The sequence below is a fragment of the Drosophila takahashii genome, chromosome 3R, assembly GCF_030179915.1.
Source record: "Drosophila takahashii strain IR98-3 E-12201 chromosome 3R, DtakHiC1v2, whole genome shotgun sequence".
Taxonomy (NCBI): domain Eukaryota; kingdom Metazoa; phylum Arthropoda; class Insecta; order Diptera; family Drosophilidae; genus Drosophila; species Drosophila takahashii.
Window position 1 is genome coordinate 16,630,353 of NC_091681.1, and position 7,577 is coordinate 16,637,929.

At 44.5% G+C, this 7,577-nt stretch overlaps 1 protein-coding gene across 14 annotated transcripts in view; it reads right to left on the reverse strand.

Moving 5' to 3' along the window:
- GluClalpha (glycine receptor alpha 1) overlaps positions 1-6,477 on the reverse strand; it is a 37,953-nt gene extending 31,476 nt beyond the window's left edge. For all 14 annotated transcript variants that reach the window (XM_070216447.1, XM_070216448.1, XM_017151788.3 and 11 more), the window contains exon 1: positions 5,909-6,477. The gene's annotated coding sequence lies outside the window, so the exon portion shown is untranslated. The remainder of the gene's footprint in view (positions 1-5,908) is intronic.
- Positions 6,478-7,577: the final 1,100 nt, after the last annotated feature.

Genomic DNA, 7,577 nt, shown 5'->3' on the forward strand with positions numbered 1-7,577 from the left:
TTCAATTAAGCTTTACACACACGCTCCTTGCAACCAAAGGAAAATATAAAAAAGACGAAGGAGGAACAGCTGTCTGCTGGCGCTGGGGAAACGCTCTTGAAAATCCGCTTAAAACTTATTCAATTAAAGTTGCCGCCCGGAGGGGCAAAGGCGACCCAACAGACGACAAATTCAAGTCGTAAAATGGGAAAGCAAATGGCGACCAGCAAACGAGCAAACAACAATGGCAAATGCCATAACTACGAAGCAGGCCGCATAAAAATATGCACATAAAGTGTGTATAATATTGGAGCTCAGGTCCGTGGAGTGCAGCTGTAGAGCTGTAAAGTATAAAAAAGTATAAAAGTAGTGAGACCAACTGGGGCAACACACAAATGTGGCAAATAAATCAGCAGTCACTAGCGAGAGTGTGGGCGCTTGTATACCATTTGCTGGGTTTATTTGCGTGACTTTTGTGGGGCGGCGATGGGCAAAGCGGAAAACATACGGAAAGGGACAGCTGTCTAGTGCCGAAATTCTTGGGAAAACTTTCTAATTTCAGGAAATGCAGCCAGCCGGACAAGTTTTCGGTTAGTCTGTTCCAGGAACTCTAATAATAGTTTTATAAAGCCCCGATTTAACCGAAGTCATTTCATTTGATGTACCAATCATTTTCCGCTTTTAGTGAATTTATTTTTGGATTTCTCTATAGGGCAGTTAAACGGTTTATAGCTGACTGAGATTCTAAGAAACTCAATTCCATTAAATGTAATTGGAAAAAGCAGTTCCAGGAGTTAGCATTTAGCAAAGAAGGTGCCAAACTTCCTGGAAACTTGTTTATTTTTGTAATCTCTTGGAATTAATCATAAAACTTTTATATATGACATTATTTTATTATTTACTCATGCCGTTTAGTGGTTAGTTTTATGACCATTTTTTTACAGTTGTTGACTGACAATAATTTGCGAAATCAGCATTAAAATGAATGCTGAGCACTCAACTACTGTGCAACTTTCGAATCAAAAAAGTTTCACGAAAATAAAAATTAAAAGTTAAAGCGCCAGAGAGGGGAGAGAGGGGAGTCGCTGGCAAACTAAGCTAAACAGGCAAAAATATTTTGTTCGATTTAGTTCCATTTTATTTTCGGCAAAGGCAAAGGCGTGGCACTATACCATTTATTTTTTATTTATTTGCCGTTGGCCGCAGACGCCACAACAAAGCAAATTTTTAGACGCCATGCAGGCAAGTGTGTGTGTGTGTGTGTTAGGGATTGTGTCTCTGTATGCGTGCTGGGGCACTATGCCGGAAACGTGACTTATTTGAAATTTATGTACTTTTTAGCCAAGCGCTTGGCAAAAAGCAGGCTATACGAAAAAGGAAAACAGAGCAAACAGAGAGCCCCGAAAAAAAGGGCAAACATCGCGATTTATAGAGCAAATTCTACCCTTATCTGGGTTTCACTGAACGAACACCCTATACCCCCGCCCCACCATCCCTTGCTGTTTTCGGGGATTTTTAATTATTTTTTATTTGTTAGCTGGGGCTTAATTAGAAAAACATACAAGGCAACATGGCGTATGTGCAATATGCAAATGCAAATGCATTCGCCAAAGAACAACAATTCACAAATTGAAATCAACGAGCATACAACTTGATAGGTTTTTGTTTGTTCCATTTTAGCCCTCCTCTATGGCCCTCTGTACCCTATGGCCTTCCTATATCCCACCCCCTATACCAACCCCTCCTCTATTTATCCTCTATTCTACGTCCTGTGTGCTCTCCTTTCTGGCTCGTTCGTTTCGTTTTTCAGCTCGTGTCACACACGCCATTCACTTGTTGTTGGCTTTGTTGCTGCTGTTCGACATGCATCGATTACATAAATGCGGGGGGGAGGGGGAGGTAGGATGTCCTGGGTGAGGAGGAGCAGGAGGAGCAGGAGGAGCAGGGGCAGAGGTCGGACGAGCAGCGACACAAGTCACGAAGCTTTTGCTAATGATGAGGGCCTTGATGCTTTTTCAATTAACCAAATGTGTGACATACAGATTTCTGTGTGTGACAGTGAGAACAACAACTTGGGCCCCGGCATAAATCAAAGTGAAAGCAACTAGCAAGTTGGGTTTTTGTTTCCTTTCCAATTGCCCTGATTATGTGGTATGATCAGCCTAAAATCGAGATCTTTCCTGCCTTTGAAAATGAGCCCAAGTGCTTAACGCAGCACTTGACTCCTGATGAATGTGCAGCCAATAAATCCATTCAAGCCACTTGCATAATTATTATTATTATAATCCCCCCAGCTGGAAGCCATCCCTATATACACACTCGTGAACATCTAACCCTAATTTGCATTTATGTGGGGCTGGAGGCTGAGGTCTGAGGCCAGTTGTGATTACCTGGCAGAGCTCTTTTGTATCATTCGTCGTCGTCGGCTCCTCCGCAAAATGGCAATAAAAGCAATTCGCAAAAAAAATGCGAATGTGTATGCTCACCGACCCGCAGATATACACACCCACATCCACAATCACATTCGCACAGAGGGCTACTTATAAACTCACCTTAATTAAACGTGATTAAGTAGATTTCCTCGTTTTTCTGCTCGACGAACTGTTTAGTTGTCGATGGTCTGTGTATGTGTGAGTGCTTAAGGGTGTGGGTATTTGTGACCTGTGCTTATTAGTTGCCATTTATTGTTGTTCTTGCAACTGGGCTTCTGGGGAAGGGTATAATAACTTGCCCGTCGAACTTGCCGAGAAATTAGCAGGAATACAAAGAGCAGAATCTAATTTATTAATAAAAGATTTAGTCGAATGAACTGCCAGCAAGAGATTTTGGGATTCTGGGAATTTTATATACAGTGTAGCTTTGTGGAATACAAACTAAACTTTGAGTTTGAGAAAATTTATTTATTTATTTTTGGGGCTATTTTAAATATTTCATAGTTTTATGAACTGCCTAAGTAGTCTTAATCATTTGTAGTTAGTTTCATTTAAATATAGACGTAAGTTAATTAAAATGAAAAGGATAAAATAAAACTGAATTACACAATTTAGTTTGTTTCATAGTTAGGACAGATTAAAATCAAATTACACAAAAACTTCGGACTCATATTTTCCATTGCTTAGGGGCTTTTGTGAAATAGAAACACAAGATGATTAGGCCACAAAAATAATAGAATAATAATGCAAATAATAGAACAGAAATGCAAGCAAAAGAGATTATAATCGTGTGCATTTTCAGGACTCCTCCATGCATTAAGCTCGAGGATTTCTTAGGAAACTCGAAACCACACACTCGATTTAAATTACTTCTCCTCCTCCTCCTGAGTTGGCTGCGCCACAAAAGGTTCAATTAAAGCAAAATCTTCAGCATGCTTAATTTGCCCAAAGAACATGGCCCGAAAAATACCCAGGAGGGTATTCAAGTTTTCGGCTCAACCCAAATTAGCATTCAATTTCCATGCTTTTCCATGCTTTTGCCTCGCATTGTTGGCTGCTTGGGTTGGGTTCGCTTGGCTCACGTTGTTGTAATTTAGTTTCATTTGTGCACGAAAATGAATTTGTATTATTGTTTGCATTAATTTGCCTTATTAATTACGTTTATGCTTCTGACTATTATGTTTCTTTTTTGCTCTGCTTTCCCTGGCTGGGTTTTCCCCCCAGTTTTTCCCAGGGGGTAATTCGAGCATTGGCTGTGCGGGCAATCAAATAAATAATGAGACGGCGACTGCGGCTGCCGCTGTGTGAGTTCTCAGTTCACAATTCTCCGTTTGGAGAACTGGGAAGCTGGGGAAGCTGGGGAAACGGAGTCTGGAGAACTCGAACTCGGTCCGGAGTTCTCGGTTTGCTGGCCACTGCCGGCGTCGCTGTCGTCAACTTTGTTTAATATGCGCAAAACGTCGCAGAACTTTTGCAGCTACTTGTCGTCAACATCGTTCTGGGCCCACCCCCTCCCCTAAAACCCCTCCCCCAATCTCACCATCTTAGCCCCGTGGTTGTTGTGATTGTCTATGGCAACTTGCTTTTATTATTTGTTGCCGCTCGTCTGTATTTCTATAATTGCCTTTTTGCCTTTGTCTAGCCCAACGTCAAGTGTCTGTATCTGTATCTGTGTGTATCTGTGTATCAGTCCAACCAAGAGAGAGTATCTCAACATTTTCAGTTGTCCTGTCCTGTTTATGAAATTCTGACTGCGGCTTGTTGAGTTGTTGCTGGTGAATCAGGCTCGCTGACAGCTTTCAATTTTCCCCGAGTTCGAGGAAAATGGTTTTGGGTGCGAGGAGGGGAGAGGAGAGGAAAGGAAAGTGCAATTCACAATTTTCAATTTACAATTTTCCTTCGGCTGCCTGCCACGTGCACTGCAATTTGGCCACCGAGCTTAATTCAATTGATTGGCGATAGTTGTGGCTTTCAGCCTGACAGAGCGACGTAGACGTGTTCACGGGGCGTATGCGCCATGGATTGCAATTCCTCATACGCCCCGTGTACGCTGTTCGCTGGCAGGGGGAACTTTGCTGACTTGGCTGACTTTTGAACTTTCCCACACACACACACACTCACACCCGCAGTCGCACTCTTGAATGACAGGAAAGAAACAACTTAAATGTCAACCCGATGAAGCCGAGCAGCCACTCCGCCATAAAACTCGCATTTCACGGCACAAAAGCACCAACCTCAAGCAGCGCACTAGGCCACGCTGATTTGTACATAGTCGGGTGTAGGAAAAGCACCAGCACACCAACACAACGGCTCAGAAACAACAAACAGCCAACAAAACAACAGAAAACAGGAGGAAAAACAACAAAAAAAAAACAAGGAGAGTAGTGAGGAAGAACGAGGAATCTGCTTCCGTGTTGATTGTTTCGTTTTGCCCGGCTTTGGTTGAGCAAGAAGAACTGCAAAAGACGACAGGACGACGCCCATAAAAAGCGACTATGTCTGCGGGAATCGCTTTAAAAACAAGTGAAAGGAGCGAGGAGCTGGGAGCTGGGAAAACCTGTCCATCAGCAGAACTATTGCAACAATAAGCAAGAGCAATTTGACAATTGAAGTGCTTCTTCACGAGTTCCCGAAAGAAAGGAGACTCCTTGGCGAAAGACGAAAGTAGCCTCATCGCTTGCCAGGGAGCACTTGAGCACAGTTTCCGGTCATTTACACGTACACACACTCACTCGATCTGTGTATTTGTGTGACACAGTATCCTACATTTTTATTGGCATCCTTTTGGCTAGAAGGCAGGCAAGTGCAAGTGTGTGTGCGTTGCATTACCAGCTTGTAATTGCCGAGGCAGCGGAATCTCGGAATCCCAGATGGAATTCCACCAATCCAATTCAAAGCAATCCAAATCCAAATCCAATCCCATCCAATCCAATCCAAAAACCGGAGCAAGGTCAGGCTGGCGTGGAAATTGAATTTTCCGCAGCTTTGTTTACACATTGTGTCAATTTAAAGCAATTACTCGGGCAGCTCCTTGCGATCCCGCGGGCCAAAAAACCAAGTAACCAAGTAACGTGGCCCACAAAAGCGGGCTATGAAAAATCACCAAAGACAATTGGACCCAACTTTCATAACTTTTTTGTGTATGTTTTTTTCTTCTACATTTACTGCGTGTGTGTGTGTGTGTGGTGAGGGGAGGGGGTGGGCTGCTCTGGGGGGAAGGTCCTGTTTGGATGGATGGATGGATGGCAATTTCTGTGCACAGACTCCACGTGAAAAGCATCGCTAATCTGGCGCTCTCTCTCTCCGTTCTCTCTGTGCTCTCTCTTATCTCGGTGGGAAATCTCTCTCGGAAAATGCTTTCTCTGTCTCTTCTCGGAGGAAAATCTCTGCGCAGCTGCTGGTCCTGCAGGATCAGGGTGTGGTGAGTTATGCTGCTGTGCTGTTATGCTGCCATGCTGTGGAAACTGTGGAAAAACAAGAAAATGTCCTGGCCCTACCTTCTGCTGGCGTCTCTGCTGCTGCGCTGCTTCCTCCGCTGCCTCTGCCTCTGCCGCTGCTCTGCCGACTTGCTTTACAAATTTTCCTGCTTGGCTGCGCGCTTTTCCACTGAACTTCTGCTGCTGCTGCCTCTGATTTTTCCTCTGCTGCTGCTGCTGCTGCTGATATGTGACACGCACTCACACTGGCACAGATACAAAACACTCACACACTTGCACTCGCGCTCTTTCGCTCCCTCTCTCTCTCGCTCACACACTCACACACACACGCACGCACGGGGACACGGACACACAGGCGCTCGTTGTTGTTGTTCGTCTTTAATATTTGCTATTTGCCAGTAGTTGTCGCCTTTATTTTGCACATTTTTCGCTATCATTTATCTAGTTTGCGCTGGCATCACTGCTCTTTGTTGTTTTCTGTCTGGCTATCTGCTCTCTCTCTCTTTCGCTTTCGCTCGCCCGCTGCTTGCTGTCCTGCTCACTCAGGCGCTCTTGTGTGTGTCAGTTGATTTTTGTAGTTAACCAAATAGACTAGTGCACGTTTCCGCTTTGTCAACCGAACACGTCAACTGTCTGCACCTGACTGACGGACCTCGCAGTTCCCAAGTTCCCAAGTTCCCAGTTCTCGATTCTCAGTTCAAAGGCGTCGCTGCGCGAGAGAAAGCAGAGCGAGAGAATCCCATGTGGATGCTGTTCGCCCGACCATCTCTCTTCTGCTCTTCCGCTCTTACATCTCCAAACGGCCTTTGTTTTGATTTATTTTTGTGGTAGGTTCTTGCCGAGATTCCCTGGTCCCGAAGAGCGGATGCGGATGCTAAGAGCGGAGCCAAAAGCGGCCACAGCCTCAATCGTGGGCGCCCAACTAAAAATAATACTTGTAGCTTAACCTTTTTGCAACCCAACAGGGCAACCCCCCAACCCCCCTTCCCCCGTCAAACCCCAAACCCCTCGGCAATCAGCATTCAAAATCCAACTCGCAAAAGTATTCGAAGCGCAAAAATTTGCGCTGCCGGGGCAAACAAAATACCAGCCCCAAAAATAAATATCATAAAAATATGAAAAATAAATAAATGAGCTGGGGAGTTAAGGGAGGGGTAAAGAAAGGCGGAATAAATATAAATATTTGGCCAGCTACAGTTACGTCCCGGCTTAACAAAAGGGCTGCTGTCCAATCGGGTTTACAGAAAGGGGGTTGGGGTGCTCTTGTTGATTTTTTTAAGCGGCCTCTGCTGCTCTTTATGCAAACTGCCGCCGCTCCACTTTTACCTCCACCCCCCTCAGCTCCGCCCACTCCTTCCTGCTGTTGTTGTTGTTGCTGCTGTTTGCGGGTCGGGCGTCTCATGAATATGTAAATTGTTATTATTGCATATTGTTAGGCGCCAGCAGCAGCAGCAGCCGCGGAACAGGATAAAAGCGCCAGCAAGGACTTTTTCCTAAGCGCAGCTCAGGTAGCCGGCAAAGAAAGTAGAGAGAGAGAGGAGGTAGAGAGGAGAGTGCGACGAACTTCCGCCGGAAATAGTAATTCCCATAGATTTGACAAATGTCGCTCAGCGTATTAAATAATGAATACGAAATTTCCTACTCGTGCTTTCGCTTAAGTTTGCTGTATAATAAGAATACTTACTTCGGAATTTCTGCTATTGTAGCTTCTATTAGTAAATGAAAAAAC